The sequence below is a fragment of the Lepisma saccharinum genome, chromosome 4 (assembly GCF_977018435.1).
Source record: "Lepisma saccharinum chromosome 4, izLepSacc3.1, whole genome shotgun sequence".
NCBI lineage: Eukaryota > Metazoa > Arthropoda > Insecta > Zygentoma > Lepismatidae > Lepisma > Lepisma saccharinum.
The window spans coordinates 99,161,585-99,188,839 of NC_139232.1; the positions used below are offsets into that span (position 1 = coordinate 99,161,585).

At 38.9% G+C, this 27,255-nt stretch overlaps 1 protein-coding gene and 1 non-coding gene across 2 annotated transcripts in view; one reads left to right on the forward strand and one right to left on the reverse strand.

Moving 5' to 3' along the window:
• Window positions 1–254: 254 nt before the first annotated feature.
• Window positions 255–327, reverse strand: TRNAK-UUU (transfer RNA lysine (anticodon UUU)). Its single transcript has one exon. It is a non-coding gene; the product is annotated as a tRNA-Lys (tRNA).
• A 16,665-nt stretch (window positions 328–16,992) lies between these two features.
• Window positions 16,993–27,255, forward strand: part of LOC145986659 (uncharacterized) — a 507,557-nt gene continuing 497,294 nt past the window's right edge. The window contains exon 1 of the mRNA XM_083120938.1: window positions 16,993–17,484. The gene's annotated coding sequence lies outside the window, so the exon portion shown is untranslated. The remainder of the gene's footprint in view (window positions 17,485–27,255) is intronic.

A 27,255-nucleotide genomic window follows, 5' to 3' on the forward strand; every position in this document is an offset into this window, starting at 1 on the left:
ATCAGGTCAGGTAACATTCATTTGCACCCTCTCTCTCTCTTTGATTTTCGCGTAAAGTGGAAATTTCAGTTTTGTCGCTTTTTATCGCTTTTTATCACAATATAAAATCATTTGAAAAATGCAATTATTCATTTACGAATAGTAAAAGAGTGCAAAATCAGCTTTTCGAGTGAACAGAGCATGCGTAAAAATCGCACATCCAAAGACTGGTATTCTGTGAAAATAATGTAACGATTGAAAGAATTAAAATCGTTCGCCCGAACAGGGACTCGAACCCTGGACCGTTAGGTTAAAAGCCTAACGCTCTACCGACTGAGCTATCCGGGCTTCATGGTGGACTCGGCGATAATGTGGCCTGCCGAGCGCCTACTCGAGGCGAGTGGACAATGTCCAGCTGGGGCTCAACCGAGTGTGATACAGTGTTGCCAGCCGGTACCATGTTGTCATATTATTTCATAGGTATAACGTTCACCTTCTTCAGTTCTAATATCAATATATTGAATGAATCCTTATATTTTCTCATACAATCACTTTCCATTTCAACTTAATTTTTATAAACTTGATTTTTATTTTTTCACATCTACTTGTTTCTGGTTATTGAAGCTTCTATTATATATTATTATTAATAATTAAAAAAATAATAGCCTAGTCAAATGTTATATTATTCTTATACATTTTTGTAGATAATTTTTTGCATTAATCAGGGATGTCTCACCTGGACACCCTGTACATTATCTAATTGTGAAGAATAAGAAGACCTGATCAAAGGAGCTAAAGATCCAAAGAATAATTCATACCAAAAGGTTTCTGTAGACAATTTTTCACTAGTTTTATATCATGAATTACAATAAAGATGTGTTTTTTCTTTCAAATAATACAATCTAATACTATACATGACTATTTTTTTTTTTTTCAGAAATTATGTGGACTTGTTTGTAAATTGTATCTATCTTAAAATGTTATTTAAGGTAAATTTATAAATCTAAAAATTGGGATTCAGTTCATCTAAAGATTTTTAACAAACACTTTGTAATCTTACAAAATAGAAAACACCATTGTTTGGTTCGAGAATTATTAAGACTTTCAACTCGCAGTTATCTCATAAAATGTTTTGTAGTTTTTCTGCAAAACTTCTATTTCTTATTTTTCGAATATAGATTTATTGATATATTATGAAAGTTTACACTATTTGGAACATTTTTAAGAAAACCGGACGTTGATAGTGGACACCGTTCCCGAGATAAATCAAATAAAAAAAGACTGAAAATGTTTTTAATGATAGAACAATTAATCCTACCAAGTCTCTTGCTTTTATCAAAAAGTCAATTATTCTGGACTCAACCTCCGACCTGTGATAAAGATGCATTTTTTGGCACTATCCTCTATTTTGGGACATATTTTACAGCGTATTTTTCATTGAAATGCATTAAGTCTTATATTGTTTTAAAGGTTATGAATTGGGCTACCACTTTTATTCTAAACAATTTCCTGTTATTTAATTTATTCAGAAGTTACAACGCAAAAATTTCAAAAATTGCTAGAAAAATTATATATATTTTAAGGATTATTTTTTAAATTAAGGTAAAACTACTGACATTAGCGAAAAACTAAACAGAATCTTTCTCGTAGTCCATCTAATGAGGATCAAGACTAAAAGAAGATTTTCTGTTTACGACCATTGGTTACTGAGATATAGGTCATTAACTGGAAAGTCCTCCCCTATTGAACGCCATCTTGAATTACTCAAATTGGTCAAGGTTGACAGAGTGGCATCAATCGGATCTGAAATGTACATAAAATAAGCATTCAAAAACTGTCAAAGCATTTTATTCATGCCTCAAAACGAGGTTATGCCACTTTTAGGCATTGGCACCAGGACTGCCATAATATGTGCTCTCATCAAAATCGAATTCGGAATTCTCTTTAACATTAACTGATATTACTATTTTGTGATTATTTTTTTTTGTCGGATTGTGAATGTCAGGCCTCATCGCAATACCTCACTTCATATTTTTCGCATGAAAACTCCTCGATAGTACTCGTGAAACCTCAAGGTAGTACCTATTTTCGCCGCTAGAGCATACGCTAGCAATCGGTACGGTCTGCCATCTGTCCACGAGTGCGTGAACTTCTTCCGGCACAGATGTTCCATCAACGATTTTTTTACACGTCGCACGCACATTTTCCGAAACCAATTGGTAAGGAAACGTTGGAAAACATCGAACAAATACTCACATGTCTCGTATGGTATTGAAACTGAGGTTTTTCGTCGCGTTCAAGAATTTAATAGCGAAAGCTAGCTCGATATTATTTCATCTTTCCCATTATTGTTATTTCATTATTCCAATTAATACTCACTCGGTTGGTGGTTATGTTGCGAGCGAAAATTCAAATGTGATAAATTTTAAGGCGAAATGGAAATCGTATGACCTGAATATGCCATTCCTACTCCAAATCCAAGAGTCATACATTCCCTTTTCTGGACGTGATGTCAAAAGAATGCGTGCCGCAAAAATTTTCGTTGACAGCAAATGAAAATACGAGTATAGCATTCTAGCAAGCAAGAACAAAAGAGAGGGAAGTGAGAGAACACACTTCGCCAGTGATGAAACGTTCGAAGAAAACGTTAAAAAGGTAGAAGCTATAGATACGTGGTCGACCTCCGTGACGGAATGATTTCCACAGCGCGCTGCGACGCCAGGGGTCCCGAGTTCGAATCCCGGGTAAGACGGATATTTGTGTTTGTAAGCCCTCCTCCGTTGCCTTGCAGTCTAAGGCGCTGTGCTTTGGAATCCGACGGCATGGGTTCGAGTCCGCCTGGGTTCAGTCTCTGGGTTCTCGTCCTGTGTATAGGACCGGTGGCAACCCACCATCGTGAGGAAATTGGGGAGCTACGAGTGAGTAGCGTTACTCGGTCTCGGAAATCTCCTATAACGACTGGGGGTTCGACGTCACACGTCACCCCATTACCAGTTGAAGATCTCCACACTAGGGATGGCCAAACGGATCCGGATCCGGGTCTGAAAATTCCGGATTTGGATCCGGGTCCGAAAGTTTCGGATCCGAATCCGAATCCGGATCCGAGAGTTTCGTATCTCAATCCCATTATAATATTACCACATCTTAAAAGGTATTATGATCTTCGATTACAAAGAAATTTTTCATTAGTTAGTCCTACAAGTATTTTTTTCAAGTGTTGTTCCTAAAATACTTTGCTACGCATCGGCTAACACACTCGTGCACAAAAATAATCTTACTTGTTTAACATAAAATGTCAGAGATGATTTTGTAAATGCCATTGAAACGAATATGTATTCATTCGAATGTATTGGAAATGAAAACACACATAAATGTGAGACATTCCATTCCAGGATGAAACCTTTAACGCATATAACAAGATAGAAACGTTATACAAAAAATATACAATTGTTCTACAGTTACAGTTTTACAAATTAAAATAAAACATTATAATATATGCAGTGTTATATAATTACAAAGTGTAAGACTAACAAGGGAGGTTATCTAAGTGTTCCCCTCCGATTTCCATGAAACTTGGCAGGTGTATAGAGGGGCCCAAAGGAAGAAATACGTGTTTTTTTTTTGTTTCGGCTAAAAAACTGTTTTAGGGGGCAAAACCCGCCTCAAATGTGAAGATGAGGACAAATTGACGTGAGGATCATCTGACCCCTGTGTCCCCCTCCAATTCCCATAAAATTTGAGAGGTGTATAGAGAGGCCCTATGCCCCCTGTTTCTTCCTATGCCATATTTACGTGGTTTCGGGGTCAGATCACCACTTCAATTTCTCCTCATCTTGACATTTGAGGGGGAGGGGGCCTCTGTACACCTGCCAAGTTTCATGGAAATTCTAAGGGAGAAACTTAGATCTCTCTTGTAAGTGTATTAATTAATTACAAATCGCGCACGCGCGCACACACACTATATATATATGTGTGTGTGTATGTATATATATATATATATATATATATATATATATATATATATATATACATATATATATATATATATATATATATATATATATATATATATATATATATATATATATATATATATATATATATATATATATATGCATATTAGCAGGTAACAATATGTTCTAAGTACATTCTTACTTTCCAAAGAAGCGCATGTTGGATGGCAAAACTGATCCGGATCCGAAAATTCCGGATCCGAAAAAAATTAGGATCCGGATCTGGCCATCCCTACTCCACACCTCTAGGTAGGATTGTGGGAGGAAGACTGGCAGTCGGGAGATAGACCAAGGCCCTTAAAAAGGCTGTCGAGCCACGGGTTATTATTGTTACCTAATGAAAAAAAACTGGAAATTGAGAAAATTCGAGAAATGGAAAAGTTGAGGAAAATGTGAAAAACGGGGGATACTACCGCCTAGGAGTAGCTTACGGTTTCATAATCTGAACGATGCGTGTTCGAGTACGCTCAGGGAAGTTAATTTTTTAATGCCCAATGTGTTCAATCCCGCACAGTGACAGAAAACCGTTTTTTTGTGCAATTATGCAATTATATAAAAAAATCTAATCTCTAGTGCATAAGTAATACCAGCGCTTGAAGAGGAAAATATTAGCTGTTGGTCGAGCCTCTTGGTTAGCTGGGGGATGCTCCTATGGTTTAACATGGTGACAATGAGACAGCTGGGGGATGCTTTGCGAAACTTTTGCCAACTGAGGGGATGCCATCTCCCACTATACACCATCGCCCAGTAGAGACACATTGTTGTTCGAATCCCGCTGTAGGTCCAGTCCTGATTGCATTACAATCAAAACAAAAACTCGATTTATTTGTTGTTGTAGCGCTCCATCAGGCAAATGAAATACATTAAGAAAACCCACTGAAATTTCATTAGGACAAAGGAATAATTCATTTCAGTAATCACTTATAGACCAACAGGAGTGAATTTTATTTTATCTAGATTCACGGTCTGTATGTACGCTATTGATTCAATGATTTTAATTATATTTTTTAATCCATATGTTTATTTTATAATTAAACAACTTTACAGTTGTTGATGGTTATCTCAACACTCAGATTTGTGCAGATACAGAGGTTCTGGAATAATTTCTCTCTCGTTTTTCACTTTAATTGGAAAAAACACATCAATAATTACTGTAAGTCTGCACAAAGATGGGACACACGAGTTTCCTCATGCGGCACAATCAAAATGAAGTGTGTGGTTTCAGCTGGTCAAACATGGACATTCAACTTTTGAGGACGTCCCGGAAATTGTCTCTTAATTTTTGCCCCTCTCTCTAGTTACGCAAATCACTGTTCATAGTATTAGTAGTATATTAGAATCTTCAATTTGCAATCGCCCGACCCTGTGGCCGAGTGGTTAGCACATCGCGCTGCGACGCCAAGGGTTCGAATCCTGGTCGGCCTTGGTTGTTTGTGAATGTCCATTCATCAATTTCATCATTTCATCACTCATCCCCATCTTCGCAAATTAACCAAGAGGCACAAAACGCGAACTAAAATAAACTAAATCAATCAATAAAATTTGCAATCGAATTTTGAATGAAGGGCAGTCCATATAATAAAAAATAAATTGCGTATTTTATAATTTAAATAATTATTTAATAATTGACATATATTTAATGACATTATATATATATTCACACTCTCACACACACACACACAGATATATATATATATATATATATATATATATATATATATATATTGTGTGTGTTTGTTGCGTGTCTGTCTGTGTGCGTCTTCTCCCCCCCCCCGCCACCAATCTGCAGTGATTTCGCACCCTGGGATTTTTTTTACATGTAGGAGCAAGTATTTTTTTTCCAGGAGGGATGGGCAAATGAGTCATATTTTTCCAGATAATAGTGCTACCCCCTCGAAAGCACTCCTTCAGTCTGAAGTTATCATGTTCCTGCAACGCCCTCATAATAATTACGTAAATTTCTTTCACTTGAATGAAATTATGTGTGTAAAATGTGTAATTTTAGATTATAATTCATTTCACCGGAGAAGGCGTCCCCCTCGCCCCTTTCCGAACGTCCATGTAAACAGTGTGTTCAAAAACATATTTCCAAGGGCTACCCACACAGACAGATCGAAGAACAAGACACATGTGCACGATCCCGAGTTGAGGATAATTAAAAACTTGCCTGATTTTTTAACAACCCTCGGTGTGTCAGTTTTTAGCAATAAATAAATATATTTCTACAGAGCCAAAACAAGACTGTGTACAAAATATCATTTCGGTGGCTGCAAGAGTCAACTCATGACTCATTTAACATGGAATTACTCGTGTAATATTGAAAATGTTCCTAAAGCGTCAAACACGTCATCTCCTCAGCCCAATCTCTCTGTGGTCAGGTGAAATATCAGGAGCATTATTGCAATCTGATTCAGATGTCCCCCAGTCCTAGCCGAACAAGATAAATGGCGTCAAGTCTAATAATGGAGGAGGAAGCAGGAGATAGATTGAAGCCGCTCTGGCAGCGGTGTGCTGATCGATCTGAGATAAGAGAGAAGGGACATGGTGATCTTATATGTGGTCGATTTGTCGGATCATTAATTTTGCTTGTATTTCTTCCGTGAGACGTGGGAGATCACTCTCCGTGACGAAAAAAGATCTCGGCGTTTGGAGCAGTTCCACATCGGTGGGCAGGGAATCGTTTTCTTCTGATGCGTGGATCTTGCAACGCTTCACAAGTCTACAAGAGTTCCACAGTATTTATATTCATTCAGGGATATTCAGGAGAATTTACTGGCTCGATTGAAAAGATCTAGAATCTTCAATGGCAAGTTACTGACTATTGAGGAATCTTCAAGAGAACTTACTATCTCGATTGAAAGGTCTGCAAGTATATTCATTGGCAAGATCTGACTATTCAGGGATTTTCAAGAGAACTTGCTGACTCGATTGAAAGGTCTTCAAGTATCTTCACTGGCAAGTTCTGACTATCCAGGGATCTTCAAGAGAACTTGCTGACTCGACTGAAAGGTCTTCAAGTATCCTCACTGGGAAGTTCTGAGTCAGAACTTCTGACTATCCAGGGATCTTCAAGATAACTTGCTGACTCGATTGAAAGGTCTTCAAGTATCTTCACTGGGAAGTTCTGAGTCAGAACTTCTGACTATTCAGGGATCTTGAAGAGAACTAGCTGACTCGATTGATAGGTCTTCAAGTATCTTCACTGGGAAGTTCTGAGTCAGAACTTCTGACTATCCAGGGATCTTCAAGAGAACTTGCTGACTCGACTGAAAGGTCTTCAAGTATCTTCACTGGGAAGTTCTGAGTCAGAACTTCTGACTCTTCAAGAGAACTAGCTGACTCGATTGATAGGTCTTCAAGTATCTTCACTGGGAAGTTCTGAGTCAGAACTTCTGACTATCCAGGGATCTTCAAGAGAACTAGCTGACTCGATTGAAAGGTCTTCAAGTATCTTCACTGGGAAGTTCTGAGTCAGAACTTCTGACTATCCAGGGATCTTCAAGAGAACTAGCTGACTCGATTGAAAGGTCTTCAAGTATCTTCACTGGGAAGTTCTGAGTCAGAACTTCTGACTATCCAGGGATCTTCAAGAGAACTAGCTGACTCGATTGAAAGGTCTTCAAGTATCTTCACTGGCAAGTTCTGACTATCCAGGGATCTTCAAGAGAACTTGCTGACTCGACTGAAAGGTCTTCAAGTATCTTCACTGGGAAGTTCTGAGTCAGAACTTCTGACTATCCAGGGATCTTCAAGAGAACTAGCTGACTCGATTGAAAGGTCTTCAAGTATCTTCACTGGGAAGTTCTGAGTCAGAACTTCTGACTATCCAGGGATCTTCAAGAGAACTAGCTGACTCGATTGAAAGGTCTTCAAGTATCTTCACTGGGAAGTTCTGAGTCAGAACTTCTGACTATCCAGGGATCTTCAAGAGAACTAGCTGACTCGATTGAAAGGTCTTCAAGTATCTTCACTGGGAAGTTCTGAGTCAGAACTTCTGACTATCCAGGGATCTTCAAGAGAACTAGCTGACTCGATTGAAAGGTCTTCAAGTATCTTCACTGGGAAGTTCTGAGTCAGAACTTCTGACTATCCAGGGATCTTCAAGAGAACTAGCTGACTCGATTGAAAGGTCTTCAAGTATCTTCACTGGCAAGTTCTGACTATCCAGGGATCTTCAAGAGAACTTGCTGACTCGACTGAAAGGTCTTCAAGTATCTTCACTGGGAAGTTCTGAGTCAGAACTTCTGACTATCCAGGGATCTTCAAGAGAACTAGCTGACTCGATTGAAAGGTCTTCAAGTATCTTCACTGGGAAGTTCTGAGTCAGAACTTCTGACTATCCAGGGATCTTCAAGAGAACTAGCTGACTCGATTGAAAGGTCTTCAAGTATCTTCACTGGGAAGTTCTGAGTCAGAACTTCTGACTATTCAGGGATCTTGAAGAGAACTAGCTGACTCGATTGATAGGTCTTCAAGTATCTTCACTGGGAAGTTCTGAGTCAGAACTTCTGACTATCCAGGGATCTTCAAGAGAACTTGCTGACTCGACTGAAAGGTCTTCAAGTATCTTCACTGGGAAGTTCTGAGTCAGAACTTCTGACTCTTCAAGAGAACTAGCTGACTCGATTGATAGGTCTTCAAGTATCTTCACTGGGAAGTTCTGAGTCAGAACTTCTGACTATCCAGGGATCTTCAAGAGAACTAGCTGACTCGATTGAAAGGTCTTCAAGTATCTTCACTGGGAAGTTCTGAGTCAGAACTTCTGACTATTGAGGGATCTTGAAGATAAATTTACTCACTCGATTGAAATGTCTTCAATGTCATTTTACTTAATTTTATTCAATAATATTTAATTCAATAAGATAAGAACCTATTTTAGTGAATTTATTCAGATATCTGACGTGAGAAATTTCAGGCTATTTCGATGGATCTTCAAGAATATTCAAATCAGTGAGGCCTCCCCGGTGGTATAGTTGTTGAATTGATTGTTGTTTTAAGTCCACTTTATGCACAGAAAGGCTAATCGGGACTGGACCTACAGTTTAAAGTGGAATTCGAACCACTGTGCCATGTGCCTCCACCGGGTATCGAACCCGGGACCCCTTGATTACAAGGCAACAACGCTACCACTTTTTTTTTTTTTATATATATAAAAAAGGAAAGCCCCCTAAGCGGAAGCTTCCCCCATCACATTCAATCATATCATTTCATTCACATTTCTATTTCAAGACTTTTTCCGGACAGACAATCACAAATACCCATGCCTTACCCGGGACTCGAACCCGGAACCCCTGGCGTTGTAGCGCGCTCTGCTAACCACTTCGCCACGGAGGTCGACATGAGCAATCGCCGGTGGCATAGTGGTAACGTCGTAAATTTTCCTTTCCATTCCTCTCTAAGATGATCTTGCACACTGAATAAAAAAAAATATAAAAGAATCTGGATAAACTTCTCCTTCAATAGAAAATTTAGAGCATCTATGACAGTTTACTAAAGGATCTTCAACAATTAAATAGGAAATTACTTAATTCAGGTGTTCAAGATCTTCAAGGAGATCTTACTGACTTGATTTCAGTCTTTAAAAGTCTTGAGAATTTACTTCATTCAGGTATCTTCAGTACATTGACTTTACCGGCCTCATTAAGAAATCTTCACGGACAATGTACTGACTTTATTGAAGGGTCTTCAAGTATCTTCAGTGATAATTTACTGGCTTCATTGCGAGATGTTTAGTGACCTTTTAAAAGCTGATTTGGGGGATTTTAAAATATTCCGGGATCGTAAGTGACAATTGCTGGCTTGAATGAGGAGTGTTCCAGAATCATCATGTGAAAGTTGTCGGCTCTATTAAAAGATTTTTAATGAAATTTTACTGCAAGTTTCGATGGGAAGTTGCTGCTGGCATTATTCAGAATCAGATATCTTCCGATAGCTTATAACTCCTTAGACTGGTTGGGGGTTCTCCAACAATCTTCAATGGGGCAATATTACCTTCATTCAGAGACTGGCCTGCTTCCAACGAATGTTCAGAAGAAAGGAATAGCCAAGATGGGTCTTGCATGAAGTATACTGAAAGATATTCGCCTCGTTGTTGGTCTCGTTCCTTGTAGCCCCAAATACAACACGCCTATTCTCGTCATGATTTATGATGTGTGGTTGCCAGGATGCGAAATTATTGAAGAATGATCTTAATTTACACACACAGATATATAACATATATATTTTATATACACACACGCACATCACATGCCTGGGTATACACATACCCATAGTATTATATGATACATATTTATGTTGTTACGCGCCTCCCCGATGGCGCAGTGGTAGCGTCGCCGCCTTGTAATCAAGGGGTCCCGGGTTCGATACCCTGTGGAGGCACATATAGTGGTTCGGATCCCACTATAAACTGTAGGTCCAGTCCCGATTAGCCTTGCTATGCATAAAGTGGACTTAAAACACCAACTCAATCAATATTTATGTTGTTACATAAACATTAGCCTTGTCACTGTGAAGGACTTTTACATAAACATTAGCCTTGTCACTGTGAAGGACTTTTCATTTAATGGAAGCGTCACGCTGGCAATTGTTCGCGACAACCATTCATAATGCGCAGCACTTCATGGATGTATCCAATTAAAATCTTGTGCAATGGCATGCGAACTTCTATCCCTAGACGTCACTTTAATCTCGATGCGTTACCGATGTGCTAAACAAATTTTAAGGCATTTTTCTAACACCTCTAAAAGGAGCAAATTGGTACAAGAATTCAGTCATAACTTTTTACTGGTTAAAGATACATAAAAAAAAAACCTTCACCATTGCATTTCTCGTGAAATTCTAGCCTGATTTGATATATCATATCACCCCCTTCCCATTTAAAATTCTGAAGTTGAATTCAAGATGGCGGACATCAAGATGCCCGTCGACCGTGCGGGTGGCGTCAATGTGGTTAACCCTTGGCCCGGCAACGATTGGTCATCACCATTTCCACGTTGCGTGCTGCAGTGGCCTTGTACGGAGGGTGTTAAGTGACTTTTTGAGCCACCCTGTATATAAAAGATAAGAATTCAAATACTACTTTCATGTATATCAGATATTTTATAAACTCACGAACTAATTCCTTTACCAGCAGGTTTTAAAATGTCAATAAATTGCAAGATATTTGAGATTGTTTTACTATGTTTAAGGTTATGTTTAATTTTTGCCTTGCATTAATATCAGTCTATTAGATTTCATAATTATGTTTTTCTTGCATTGTTGTTATTGTGCACATTTTGTTATTGGTGTAGATCTGTGAAGGAGATACAGAAGGAGAGGAGAGAGAAAGCATGAAACACTCACAAACACACAGAGAGAAAGACATTAGACCGCTCTTTCTATGTTTTTGATTATTGAATTTAAAACTAATTGCTTATCTTCGATCTTGTAAGGAAATGTCTCCCATCCTGAAATTTTTGGTGGGGAGATTTTTAGGACAAGACTGTTGGTGGGGGAAAATCCCCCAAGTCCCCCTCAGGATTTCGCTGCTTGAGCAGAGTTGTTATCACCTGATGACTGAGCGAGTCCTTATCGGAAACAATGCATGTCCTCAAGTAGTATGTGATGTGGGTCTGTTTGCCTTCAGAGGCTCCAACGACTTGGGAGGGGTGGCTGGTTACAGAGATGACTCAAGCTTTCTCGGAAAATACTGAGTCGATTTTTCAACCAGCTTAGTTTCTTTACTAAACATCTAAATAGGAGACTCAAGGTCACCCAAGAGCTTTTCAATGGCGTCTTCACAAGATAATTTCTAAATTTCTTGGAGAAAGAAGATAGCACTTCAATATTACATGTAAAATTCTTTCAGTCAGCGTCGTATTATGAATTTAGAAAAGTGGTGCGAACTCTGAAATAATTTAATGACCTTATGTGTACAAAATTTCTAATTAAAATCATCGTCACCATGTTCAAAATAGGTTGTTGGCTCTCGAAGACTTTCCAACGATGATTTCAATCGGAAATTTTGTCACGACAAGATCTGGGGGAAATGGATACCCCAGAATCTTAGTAGTCGAGTGTGTTGAATACCCGACGCATTAGGAAGAAGATATCCAATGTGGCAGCACCGATCATTGATATGAAACCACCAGAGATATCATCCACTTCATCATTCATTTCTCATCGTCGCAATTAACCCCAAGATGTAGAAAAGCGACGTAAAACAATCTGAAGATAAAGAAAAAGAAATGGCGATTTCATTACACGAAATGTTATATTTGTATTTACCACAGTTTCGTAAATTTCCACTCAATGTAACTAACCTCTCATGTTTGGTCAGAAAAAAAAGTGAGTTATGAGTGGCCCCTCTTCCCCCACTGGGCACGCTACTGGTAACTGTTATTAGGAGGAAGTTTAAGCTTGCTGAACGGGAATGCCTGTCGGATACTATAATCAATGTTCAGTTATTTATGTATGTTATGGTCAAGTAGCCAAGTAGCCAATCAGATTCATTTACCCATTTCACTCCGAGATGCATATTTACAAAACCCACATGAAAATGGCGTCTCGAGATTGTTTTTGCTTTAAGATCTGTCATTCGTGGGATCGGTTCATGGTCATTTCTTTATAATGTATTTTAAAATAAGTAATTCGTTGATGTTAGGTCAGACGCGTTAAGTGTGCGGGTAATAATTTTACGTTTTTGTTAGGGTTGAAGATGTTATTAATTTTTTCATACCATGTATAATAATTTAAAGCTAAGGTTGCGAGAGCCACTTGCTTCACGGTGCGTGTAGCAGCCGACATAGCTGATAGACTTTTGCATCATGCAAGAAACGCATTACTGTTTTACTACTATTAGTTTATATTAACCACGCCCACAACTGCGATTTCCATGTAGGTTTTGCGAATGCGCGTTAATCGAAATGTACAGTTTATTCAGAACTTTCAAGCAAAAAGTCCTCATCTCAATCTGTGTGCCAGTGTCCATTTGAAACTGAAGTAGACATGTGAGTCGCCAGACTTTTTTTTAACGGGGAGGGGGGTGAGGCCCCTGATAAAACTAGAATAGTAGAAATTATAATGCATAACCCGTGGCTCTACAGCTACGCTACTCACTCGTTCCTCCCCAAATTCCTCACGTTGGTGGTTTGCCACCGGTCCTACAGACCGAGAACCCAGGCGTACTCGAAGCCATGCCGTCCCGCATTCGGAGCCCATCTTGGTTGTACAATAATTACTATGATAACTCAACAGAAATATTCATTTTTATTCTAAATTAATTATTATACACTTGGGAGGATCTTGCTATTTGATCCGACAGACTGAATATACCTGTACAACACAACTGTTTTCTTATTGTTTTTCTACTTTTCATATAGTTATCATACTGAAATGTATACGTAGTAATTATGTTTTGTTATCAACTTTTGCCCACATTCAATAAAAAGCTTTAAAAGTTTGAGGGAAATTTTACTCATACAGTTTATGTTGTGCGATCTCTAACATAAAACTCTATCTCTTGTTTTTAATTTTGTAAACTGTGGAACCCTTTATTATTTGCCTGGTTTCTGCATCTTTACACTCATTTGTTTCCATTCTAGCGCATGTTGTTCAAGTGCTAACTAAATGAACTTTATTTCTGTTATTCACAATCAAAATAACAAGATTTCTGCTTCTTTGTAACATCAGGCGAAAGATGCAATTTCCACGGAGGGGGTCGACGGACCGGTTCAACCTGCTCCCTCTCACGACGCCCATGGAAACAGAATCGGTTTCCCCAAACGTGCTCCGTTTTGATGGCCAGACCTCGTCCCTCAGCTCATGTTGCCTCACATTTGTTTCATCTTGTGCACATTCTCCCGTGCCATCCCAACGTCATTGTTCTTTCTACGCCATTAAACACCCTTTAACTAGAACCATTCAGCGCGGCGAAAAGAAGGACAGGAAAAAACAGCAATCTCCCGTCAGTTTGCCCTGCGAGGAGTTTGTTGAACGACATTGGGACAAGATAGATTGCCAGCGCTCAGCTGGAGAACAGATAAGGAAGGACTAGCTTTGCTAAAATAAACAAGGAAGGGTGAGTGAAACAGCACACAACGGGATTGCGTTTTGTTGTGCTGCCATCTGCAAAGCATTGTCTGAACTATTTTCGACTTGATGCTCGACCCTGTGGATCAAATTCTTGGCCCAGTAGGCCAGGGTCTAAGGACACAGAAATTTGGGGCGGCGAAATCGCGTCCTCTTAATGAGATCCGTATTGTTTCTTTCCCTTATTTTGTTTTCGTTTGAACATATTTGTATTCATTTAGCAGCGATTTGGGGTCTTGCTGATTACTGCTCAATATCATGTCCTGTGACATGCGTATGACATTTTTACGATATGGAAACATAAAAATATGATATTTACACAAGTAGAAAAATATTTGAATTTCATAACAACAGAAAGTAAGACATTTGCGTTAGAAGGCTCAAGTGTTGAAGGTGTGAACCGAACTCCAAATAGGGAAACATTTTTATCGTTTCGAGTGAAATTGAATGCATTTTTAAATAATGTATTGTGTGAAGTGAATAAGTGGTAAACAGGCACAATTTAGGGTAAATCAATACCAAAATTTTAAAACATAGAAAAAAATGTGTTACTTCTAGCTGTAACGACCGCCGTGTTAGCCAAATTGCACTCGTATATTGAAATATATCTTATTCGTGTACTTTCAAGTTAACAACTTGCATTAAACTACAGAGCATTCCCTGACATTCGCTACGAGACTCGGCGACAAGCAGTAGAGTCGGCTATTTAAATTACAGTTTTCAGATTGTGTACTAACCTTGACTACAGAAGGCGTTGAAAATGATGTCCCTCTGCTGCAACACATTCCTGGCATCTCCGAAGGAAATTGGCATTTACACGTGCAAGTTCGTCTACTGTAATTCTCCCGATTTCTCGTACAATACTCTCTTTTAACTCACGGATGGTGTGCGGATTGTCGTTGTATACTTTACATTTTAGATTTCCCCATAAATAAAAATCGCAGGCTGACAAATCGGGGGACCTTGAGGGTTTTTGAAACACCCGTTTCTTGTGAGAGGCGGCGGATAGATTTCCGAGAAGATTGTTCTAACCTTTGTCCTATCTCATCGAGTTTTTCCTAAGTAAGTACACGTGGGTTTTTATTTCCACTTTTATTCAGAACTGACCCTGTTACTCTAAACTTTTTTTACGAGGTTTAATATAGTGGTCCTATGTGGAAGTGGAACGGGAACACCAGGAAATTTCGTTGCAAAACGTCGTCGCACTTCTCCAAAATTCCTCTTTCCGAAGTAACACTCGACAAGATAAATCCTTTGTTGTAATGTAAACTTTTGTGGTGCCATATTAAGCCACAATCTCCAACATACGGACACGACACAACACAACACAGCTTCCGAGGGAGGATTATACTGGCGTCAGTCTGCAACGTCAACAGAAAGGGAAAGAGAGCGAAAGCAGGGATAGCGTGAAAAACAGAATGTAGCATGCGACTGTCGCGGACCCGTTCACCGGGAAAGACAAGCGCTGATGCCGGGCCGCTTGCCGCTGAGTCTCGTAGCGAATGTCAGGGAATGCTCTGTATTTATACTTAATTATTTTCATAATTCATGTATATATTTACGTTTTATGTTATGTTATAATATTATTCGCGTATTTTTGCAACATTTATTCAGAATTTATAGGCTAATAATTATCCCAAATAATATATGCAACGTTTTCATTATTTGTCAATCCAAGATGGCTAGGATTATGTCTATCTTTCACGCAAATTTTGTTGTTTAAGCACACGTTAAATACATTTCTAGCTACAAGTACATACCGATATTTAACAACAATTGACAAGATTGAAGTAATTTATAATGAAGACTAACATGGCAGTCGTTACTTGACAGTGACGCAAGATTGTTGCAACAATGTTTGAGGCATGTAAAGTGTATTAGGCAAGGCTGGGAGGGAGACTCGGTTTTCTAATTAATAATATAGCGCAATTGTGGGAGTGGTGTTCCTCATTCCCGAGCTATGGCATTTTGATTTTTTTTTGTGGGGTGGGGACGTTTTGTTTCATCGATTATCTCTGCATGTAAATGAGATGGAAGCCTGAGAAACGCACTCATTTTATACCTCTGCCTTCCCCACTTCCGATTTTGTTCATTTTTAAAAATATGTATCTCTGTGTGCGTTAGGGTGGAACGATTTTCTATCGAATTTCAAAATCGCATAAGGAAATGTATGTATTATGTGATAATACTTTGGCATTTAAGAACAATATTTTTTCAAGACAGTACAGTGGCACCCAAAATTTCGATATTTTTTTACTTTCTTAACTTTTCATTTGGGACGAAAAAAAAAAAATTGTTTTCATGTTTAGTCTACTGTAAAAGTGCAAATGTTTTGCCATATTTTCCTGCATTTAATTTTTTCTTTAGAAAAAAAATGGGGATTTGAGCCCCACCACTCATTATTGGGCACGCCACTAATTATTGCGCGCAAAATTGCAATGCTGAAGAAAAGGTCGGTGACCAATCGAGCAAAAATTGCCAAACCAACATGTTCAGTTTTTGTAAATTTTGAAAATGTTAACAAACAGGGTTTCCTGCGCTTACTAGTCTGTCTCCTCAACCCCGAACACTGTTTATTTACTGACATGACCTTCCATACAATATGGAACATTTTGGAGCATATTATCTTCAGCAATTTAATTAAGAACAACCGAACGGAAGTCGTGTTTGGCTCGTGCAAGGATTTCTATAGCACAAAAACGAGTCTTTACACAGGCTAGTCTGTTTCAGTCCCAAGACAAGGATTATCTTGTGCGAAGGTCAATGCCACAGGGACCGAAATGATTTTTAGGGTCTTCAACAGCCGGATGGCAACACTGCAGCACAATTTCTGCTCCCCTTGATCTCTTGGACGCGACCCGTGCCTGCACGCTAGCGCCCTCATCTCGCCAGTACGGCGACGGTGGCTCCGCCTTCTTCCGTTTTGCCGTCTGCTAGTGCTTCTGTCTGAAGCAGGGGGCTTTGTTTTGGGCCTGCAGCTCGCGTTCGCCTCTGAAGTGCGGTGTTTTGGGGTGCAATATAAGTTGTTTTGACGGATTCCTGGATGGCTTGTGCACTGCACTTCGCGAGAGTGGTATCGTCGAGCTGGCCGTGTGCACGCTCGTGGGTGAAAAGAGTGAAATAAAAGCAGAAGTGGTGCTTTCCTTGAACTCGCGAAGGGTCAATCTGTAATTCGTTCATTTAGGCCTACACGTGAAGAAGGTCCTTTGTTCCGTCGGTGCATTTTTGCTCGATCCGAGTGCTTTCGGAAGTAATGTGAATTACTCGAAGGAATGTGTTTCGTATTTTATCGTGACATGGTTACGAAACTGCTCGAAGTAATGTGATTTCAGTGTTGTATTGTGTGCTGGTGTGACAGTGACGATATCCCCCACAGAGGCAGAGACAGCTGCGTCTTGTGTATCACGAGTGACCACAATAACAGGTAAGCTAGTACAGTTTTGTTTCTTATATTCCATTAATGCCAGTGTCATTCTTTTGTTTTCATCTTATGAGTTAAGTTGGTTCTGCCTTTGTTAAACTATCGTATAATAGTGAACTGTTACAAATCGTAAATACATTCTTTGCCCAAGGGTACATTATTTACAGTATTGTACTGTATGATTTGGCAGCCGAGTTTTTTCATGGCTAAAAAATCAATGTCTGGGACATTATATTAAAACCCAGTTTTAATAATGAATATATCCATTGTTGAAACATTCGTATGAAATTCGACGTGTAGGCGTTCAGAGGTGAATTTTAGCATATATTGTACCCCTGCGTAAATATTACAGGTTTTCGAGAAGCTTAACATGTGAACAGAACATTGTGTGGTGCAGAATCGCTTGGAAAGTAGGATGGGTCAGGTCGAATGCAGGCCTGCTGCAATACGACTTGGGGCTTGAAAAACTCGTAATGTACGTACAGTGGGATCCATGAGTATTACCCTGCAAATTGTCCATCACTATGTTCACGCACTTTATTTGACCTAATAAGAGCTTCAAGAATTAAAAGAAAACTCAAAACAATCTGTTGACAACTTCTGCAACATCATACATAAAAATCCATCGCTTAAAAACACATAGGATGTAAGAGAAATTTTAATGAAAATAGTCATGGACAATTTGCACGATAATACTCATGGATCCCACTGTACAAGTACTCTAATAAACAAACATTATTCTTGTGCAGTGTTATGGCTTATTTACAGTGGAAGTTGTGCATAATTTGAGTCTTTAGAGCTATTATGTTGCAACGACAACATTACGAGCATTATGACATGAATCTCTTTTGTTATGCTATGAATAACTTTGCGGACGATAATAATACGTTTCATATTGCATGTAAAGTGCAGTCCACATTTGGAGGACCAGATATCCTCAGTGAGAAAACTAGAAACATTTAGTGTAATGCTGTATTAACAATACATTTTTAAGTGCTGTTATTTCCCAAAGTGGAGTGTAATGCTGTATTAACACATTTGTAAGTTGTCTGTTATTTCCCAAAGCGGATGGCAGTACATAATGCTGAAATATAGTGTGTACATTGAATATTATTCTGTCTTTGGGGGTTCTGAGCATGGATCCGGAAATTGTTACATTTTTGTTGTTAAATTATTGTTTGATTGTTAATATGGTAAAATTGTTCAGTTAAAATTGCCTTGGGATGTGATGTTATGAATTTTTACGAAGCTTATTGGTATCTACAACCGGAATCTTACGACAAACCGTTTCACTTCGATGAACTAACCTATCACTCCGCGTGAGCTGGTCGTGAATAAGATTCCTGTTTTGCCTAAAGCCTGAGGGCAAAAAATGTTACCTCCACGCAATTGGGAATTGGAAGTCGGGTTATTTTCCTGGGCCCTTTACTGCCTATATTGTAAACTTCGACTGCATTGCATCAACTCAAATAGTTGAGTTAAATGTGTCTAGGTTAAGGATTGCTTGGAGGTACACCAAGTAGGCATAATATATAGATTGCGAATTTTTAAGACTATGAATCCTCCTGCCTCTGCTGATATGTCATGCACGACGCTAGCGTGAACATAGTGTGAATGATAGGGGGGAAGGGGTAATATTTTATGTAGGCGTACGATTTAATTTACATGCAAACACATGTAATTTTATCTAGTATTTCTTGTTCCTCAGGCGTCGTATCTGTGTGGTGTACATATCAGCAGACATTTTGTGCATGCGAGTATATTATATACACAAGAGCACAGGCAACACAGGTTATATTGCTGTGTATATTGGTGGAAGTACACGTCCGTTATCAATAATTAACACTTTACGATGCCTATTTTAAAAACTTTGCTTTATTATATTAACTAACACAGACTACACACTCCAGTGCCTTCTCAGTGGTTAGTTTTGAAAAGTATGGTGGGACTCGAACGTGGATCCTCGCCTAAGATCATAAGTTGAACACACACACAGCTTTGTGAAATAAAGTATATTTATATTCAGTGGTTTTCCCCAGGGGGGGGTTGCCTGGCATCCCTTAAAAAATCCAATGTAGAAGATGGAAAAATATAGGACTGACAACTAAAGAAGACATCCTCCATACGGTCATGTACCCTTACGAAAATCCTTAGCACGACATTGCATGTACCATATTAACAAAATAGCGATAGGCTAATAGATAAATTGAGAGATTCTACATTTTTGAACATGACTGCCGAGGGGCGTTGAGTGGTCGAGTCACTTATATCGCTAGCCAACTAGGCTTCTCACCATCGCAATTAGTCAAAAGAGGCACAAAGTTAGAAAAATACAACAAATATTTCACAGCGGTAGCCTTCTCAATCTTTGAAGGCAAATGAGTTCGCAGGCAATAGCTATTATTACTTCTCTGTACTATTAATAATTATACATTTGACTTACTCAATCTCACACCTCATTGTTAGCTATGGATATAAATTGCCAACTAGCTGTGATTAATATATTTAAGAATTTAACCGGGAAAGCCTGTAATTTACAAAATCCTTATTATTTGCGGTTGAGAGATCACAACACAACAATGCATTATAAATCAGGGGTGTTTTTTTGTAGAAAAGAGGGGCAGCCTTCTACTACTTTAGCAAAATATCACTGTTTTCTTACACTAAAATAATACGTCAAAATGAAATTACGTCCCACTGTCCTTAGTTTGCGTGGCCCCGTTCTATATTGTTTACATATTGTCGGTTTTTTTGTACCTTCCTCGATTCAAACCCAGGGCATCTGTTTTCCCAGCACTTTACGAATAACGATCCTATTGTAAAAATTGAGTCGTTGCAACGCAGAAGTGTACCCAGTGGCGTGCCCAAGGCGGTTTGGTGGGGTCATACCCCCCCCATGTGAAAAAGAACATAAAGCAGGAAAAGATGGCAAAAATGAGGGCTGACTACTAAAAATGTATACTTACTCCCCCTTTCGAAATTCCTGGGCACGCCACTGTCACAGGAACCATGTTGACTTGCTGTAGAGTATGATTGTTCTAGGTATTGGTTTTTATAAGATGCGACAGGAAAGGCGACACCAATACCTGCCACAAAGTAGTTTGAATCTCTGCCATGGTTTGTTAGTTCTGTCTTTTCATGCAAGTCATAGGCAGAACTTCATCGTCCCGAAGAAGCTAACCCGAAGAACAATACGACTACAATGTTTCTTATGTCTAGACACTACAGCAGCCTTGAATCAGATATTCTTGGAAGCCCCTTCTCCCGATTTTTTGTACATTTTACGAAAACATGGCTCCCAGGAACGAACAGTAGCTTGTGTTCAAATATTTACGTACCGGTGGGAGAGTCAGCGTAATAGCAGCGAGTCCCTGACCAGTCTGTTTCGTTTTGCCTTCCACCCTCTTCTACCTCGGGGCGCTTAATTCATTTTTAATAAGCCAGGCTGCTGTACAAAAAAGCCTTTTCTGTTAGATAGTCCAAAAAGCTTGGTCTGGCGCGTAGCTTCACCAGCGTAGTCAAATGTGTCTCGTGCTGTCGACTTGAGTTTTTCTGCTTTTGTTCAGTGGAGCCCAAGCTGGAGTACAGGGTGCACAGAAATGAAATTCCAAATTTGCCTGCCGAAAATGCACCTTGTACCCCCATACATTTTCTCCCGGAAAGGGTTAAGCAAAGCATTTTTTTCGAAAATTGTGCTGCCTCTCCAAACGCTATCTTGTTACTTGGTTTCTGTGACGACACATACCAGCCTTGTGATTCAGTGGATCCCAAGCTGGAATGCACACAAAAGAAATTTCCATTTCGTCTTTGGAAAATGTGAAATAATCTGGGAAATTTGACTGTCCCTTTTACGTAACATTCCCCAAGACTGTTTCCCAGGAAGGGGGCAAGCAAAGCATTTTTTTTTTCAAAAATAGTGCTGCCTCTCCAAAAAACTATATAATTGTTACTTCGTTTCTGTGACGATCTGTACCAACCTTGTGAATACCAGCCCCTTATATATAAGTTTAGGCGGGCAATCATTTTCCAAAGGGGACGTTGCCTGCCTTGCTTCCCCTTCCTGATGACCATGTCACCCTGTAGGTCGTATAGATTCTTTGGGATCGTGCAGTGTTACTGAGAGTCCAGTCGGTAGAGTGTCTGGCTGGCACACGGGAAATCCGGGTTCGATACCCGGGGTGAGTTATCGCAGGTGGGAATTTATACAATATCCCTGCATAGAGTATCTTTGGGGAAACTCAGCCTCTGATTAATGGATACCTTGGGCAAAACTAGTGAAGTAAAGGCGTGCGAAGCGTGGTGCTGGTCACCTCCATTGTGGCCAGGAGAGAGTATGGGGGGGGGGGGGTTCTACCTCAGCATCCTCAATATACCTTTATGGCATGGTGCACTGTACAGAGTATATCTTTACCTTTTACATTGGATGATGATACTGTAGCAGCGGCAGCTGTAATAAAGCGGCTGCGGATTCAATTCTCGGCCGGGAGGTGTACTTCAACTTTAATCCCATTGCGGATTATACTTCTTTGCAGCCCACTTCCGTGACGGAATTGTTAACACTGCGCGCTAAGACGCGAAGGGTTCCAGGTTCGAATTCCGGTCTGGGGTTGAGTGTTATTTGCGAGTCGCGGTTAACCAAAAGTGACAGAAAATCGAAGTAAAATAAATCAAACCTCCTGTTGGAAAAATATTTAGAGCAAACTTTAAAAAAAACGTGTTGAGTGAATCATTCCATATTATTGAGTGACCAGTACTACAGCTTTCCAATTACCTGTGGTGCGATTATGATAAACTAACAACGTGACCCAAATTTCTTTCAAAAGCTCATTTGTCACCCATTATAAGCCTGAAAGTTTAAAGTCTACATATATTGCAGTTACTGCACCACAGTAAATCCATCATTTTCTTGCCCGCACGTTCATTGCAGCGGTACAGTTTTTAATCCGCAGCCATTGCTTCAATTGTTGTTATTGTTGACTCTCCTGCATGCCTGCAGATGAGGAATATCCATGTGTGACATTTGTGGAATGATAACTGGCTAACCTTGGCCCAGTTAGGCCTTGGCCTGTTGTGCTGAGATTGGTGGCGAGTAAAAGTTGTACTCTTGTCTCCCCCCTCCCTTCTTACTCCCTGCTCTTCAGCGCTTCACTTTATCCTTTCCAGTTCTAAATTTTCCATGTCTTACGAAATTACTATTCTTGATCGCATTTATGTGTTTGTACTTTTGTAGATAATAATGTTCTAAATGTATTGGATACCTTGAAACCATGCTATCACAATCACATGCTTCCCAAGTCGGGAAATGTTCAAAAATTCCCGCCACTGTGCAAATCTCGAATTATACAAGTTATTTTTTGCTTTTCTGGACTAAAAACTATCAATTTTCGAGAAGAGTTAAGACACTTACTAAGCAGAAAACTAACCACTTTTAAAAATGACAATTTGAAATTTCCCGACTGTTCGGTGTCCCGAAAAGTCGGGAAATCATTCTCCAAAAGCGTGATCGGGACGGGGATTTTTTTTTTCAGATTCCGATTCGGACTTTTCGATATCCCGCACTTCCCTAATTATTATTATTTATTATTATTAATGACTACCTGTGCAGATTGGTGGTTAATGTATTCTTATTATTGGCCTGTTCAGGATGGTTGCTATTCACCCAACCGCCATAGTTTCAGATAAAAGTAGTTGCGATATGTGGAATGCAAAAGATCATCATTACGTCGACCAATGAAAAACGACTTGCAGACCTAGATTCTCAAAGGGCTGTTTTGTCACAGAGTTTAGTGGTATGTGAAATTGCTCATGTCTCATTAGAAATTCTGACTACGCTGTTCTATTTCATTGCTCCATATCAAAGTGACTTCTGTGATAAGTGTGGACATCTTCGTTCCTTTGGTATCAAGGATTTGCCATCACATACCGTATATTCATATATTGTGTACAATAGTAAATCTTCACTTCCAATCTAGCAAGTAAGAATGGCAAAAACGTGTTTTTAGAAGTTAAAAATAACAAGTTTTGAGTAAGAACTGGACATATATCCTACATTTTATTGAACATGGCTCAAACAGTGGGCTAACGTTAACTTCCTAATTTAGTTTCCTATGTATATTGAGTATTGTTATTGTTTAACAAGGATGTCTATTGTTTTCGTGGAATGTGTACATAATCTCCACTTTCTGTATTTCAGATCCACTGAGAGACAATTTCCTCCCAATGCTAATTGATTTTGAGTCGAAAATACTTGCACAGATATTGTATTGTTGCTCGAGTAGGAAGTAAATGATATATAGCCCAGAGATTTGCAAAATAGAGAATTTATCTCAATAAACAAAACTGTTACGTGACCGCCCTACTATTCACTTCTATTCTGTTGTTAAGCACACCCCTCTGACTTTTCATCCCTCGTATAACCCATTCCCCAGTGTCATATTAGAATTCAGCTCACGTGCAAGGGGTGATTTGTGACAGTGTTGGGCCGCTGCTTCTGTTGATGGTAAATTCTGTGTATTTCTGTGCATTGACCATCCAGCTGTGATGAATGTGTGGAAATTCGTAATATAAGAAGTAGCATTGAATTGGTCGGAATCTTAATGGCTTTTCGCAAGGTATGGAAAGGTTGTGATTGTAATGATTTATTTGGAAAATCAAGGGTGTAGTCCTCAATACTAAATATTAGATCAAAACTCAACTTTTCCCCTCGAGTTTCGACAATATTGTACTTTTTTCTCGGATTAGATTATTCACATTGCCAATAAAATACTTTTAAGAATAACTATATACTTTTAATAATGAACACCAAAAGAATATTCCTTTATAATAGATAACCATATTTTAAAAAATGATCATAAATTAAACATACGTTTATCGTATCATTACGTTTCATGTATTTCCGTGCCCTGTATTTTAGTTTGTGCAATTTAAAATCTCTTACATGGCTAACAAACGTTGTAATTTCCATGAAGTGACCTTTCACATTGTATGATAATAAAGAATTGTTTTAATTTAATGTTAACTCAGAATTTGACATTTTTAGTTACGAATTAGGTAAACATCTTAATGATCGTAATATTAAATGCAAGAGGGTTAGAGCAATTATCTATTACCCAACTTTTACTTATCAATAAATAACGTTAACGCAATTAATACTTTTTACGTAAACTCCTCAGAAGAAAGCTTTGCTACATATTTACTTCGAACGAAATGTTATACAGATCACGCAACTATCAACCTAAAATGTGATGTACATTAAGGTGCATAGTAGGTTTCAAAATATTTCAAAGTAACCGTCCAACTTCAGTGTTGATATGTTATTAAATATCTCGTATGTATGTGCGCGCGTTTGTGTATAGAGTAAGATGGGGCAAGTCTGCGCAGTTTTTGTTCGTTATGTTTTATTGAAGTTATGAATCTATAGTAACATGCGGAAAAAAATAACACAGAATGCACCATCCTTTGCCAACATACAGTAAATTTCCGAAAGCTCAATAAACAATGTTTCAGCAGAAAACAAACGAAAAGCATGACCGTGCAAACGCGCAGTCTTACCCGCAGCGGTTCGGGTAAGAAAGCGCATCGTACTAAACAGTCACTTTCGTATGAAGGTTCTATAAAAAGGAACACAAATCACTAAAGAAAGTTCCTCTTTCATATGAGAAGCATTTGTCGAGCCATCCAAACATGTGGCACAGTGAAGCGAGTCCTCGACTGGGGATCGTTAACACAAATGAAGTTTCCTGTTGCATACGAGGTGCAGTTTTCGTGCCACCATTCGTCACATGTGGCACACTGTATTCAATCCTCGACTGGGAGTTCGCTGTACTTCTCATCACAACCAGGGCAACTGTACTCTTTCTTCTGACGTTGCCAGCTTGATACGTCTTCCTCAGCAAGGATGCTAGTTTTCATCATCGTAGCAATAGCAGATGGCGGTACGTACCCCTTAAAGGAGCTCTGCTTTCATTTTCTTCCGTGGAAAGATGAATGCAGAACGAATGAAACTTCCTGACGCGCTCATACGGCATACAGCAGTGATGGTTTGTCCATGTTCTCCACTAACAACTTTCTTAACCGATCCTTTCCCCTTCACCTTTGGAGGTTTCGGAGGAATTGTGCTGATACCAGATTCATCCATATTAAATACATGGAATGGATATAAATTTATATCTATCCAATAATTACTGCAGATTTGTAAAATATCTGTTCACCTGGAATTTATTGCGCAGTCTTGCCCCGCCCTGCAATAGGGGACAAAGCACGTGATACTGTCGAACCATTGTATAATGCAATGAAAATGAATACACAGGCGGGCTCGGCATTAACAGCTGCCTCTATGAATCAACATCGTGATATTCTCTAAATTTACAGTGAAAAAATTCTAAGAGAACTTAGTGTCAAAATAAATAGTGAACACCTTAAAATTCTTCTAGTTTTCCTCTCTCAGCACAACGAACTACCAACATGTATTGACTAACATCCACGGCTAGCTTCCACCTTAGACGAAGTGACGGTGGAGCAGTGGTGCCAACCGTCTATGATTTTCACCTGAAATGTTCGCAGTCTTACCCGACGCGCGGTCTTACCCTTCTCTACTCTATATAATCACACACTTTTAATGTGTATTTTTCAGAATGTAGGTTACGCTTTAGGAACATTTTATTAAAAACTGAGTTTAGGGGAAAAAATAAAACTAATGGTTCAAATGTTCTTGGAAACTATGCGTAGGAGCAATAGTTTCGTGCATATTACACAACAATGATGACATTCAAATGCACTTAGGGATCACAAAGTCATCTGTGTGGAATCTTTCTGATAAGCATAAAGCGGAAGTGGGTTTACGGAACGTTACGTAAACATTGAAGTTGGAGATTACTTTTATCAGAACGTCATATCTGTGATAAGTCTATCAGTGCTTTGTTAAGAGTTCTTGTGACATTGTGAAAATAAGTGTCGCGTATGGAATTGCATTTTTTTGTTTGAGGAAGTTTGTGTTTTCTAAACTATAGATTTTTCATCTCTCACATATCAGGTTCGTATTATTTATTTTATGCGATGTTTGAATCGTTGTTATTGTGCGTTTGCCATGTAATTATCGTGGCGTGTTGTGTTGTCCTTTTATAGAAGCCTAAGCTCCGTTCTGATTTGTGTAGATTATTTCATATGCTGAGAATTGTTCGATATTTTCGAAATCTTAAGTTTTCGAGGATTTATAATTACGTGTTATTATTAGTCATAAGCATTATGTATGTGAGGTATCATAAAACTCCAACTTTAACAGTCCTAGCCGAGGTGGTATTTATACAACAGGACCTATCGTGTACACTTTGGATTTCGGGAATGTTTGTGGAAGCGTCCACATAATTCGTTGTGCACGCTCATAATGACAGTTAAAGTTCAGCATATCTGGGATATTAATAGCATCAAACTCTTAAGCATTATATTGGCATTCGGAAAGTTTAGGACCCCTGCTTGACATAATTTGTATTCTTTTGAATCTTGTGGGTGGACTCACCTCTATAAGTTCCACCCTGATATCATAGCTTCCATGTGAGGTATTTTGCTCCTATTCTTTAAATGGCTTTGGAAGAAAGGAGTAGATGGTGTCTGGCCGGTCACTACTTTCACTATATACATACGCGCCGACTACGTGGGTGCTCCGGGGCTCGAGCACCCACATAAATAATCTTGTGGGTGCGCCGCACCCACAAGATTTTTAGTTTGATAAAAACAAAATAAAATAAATATTTCTCACTTACCATTATCAAAAAATAA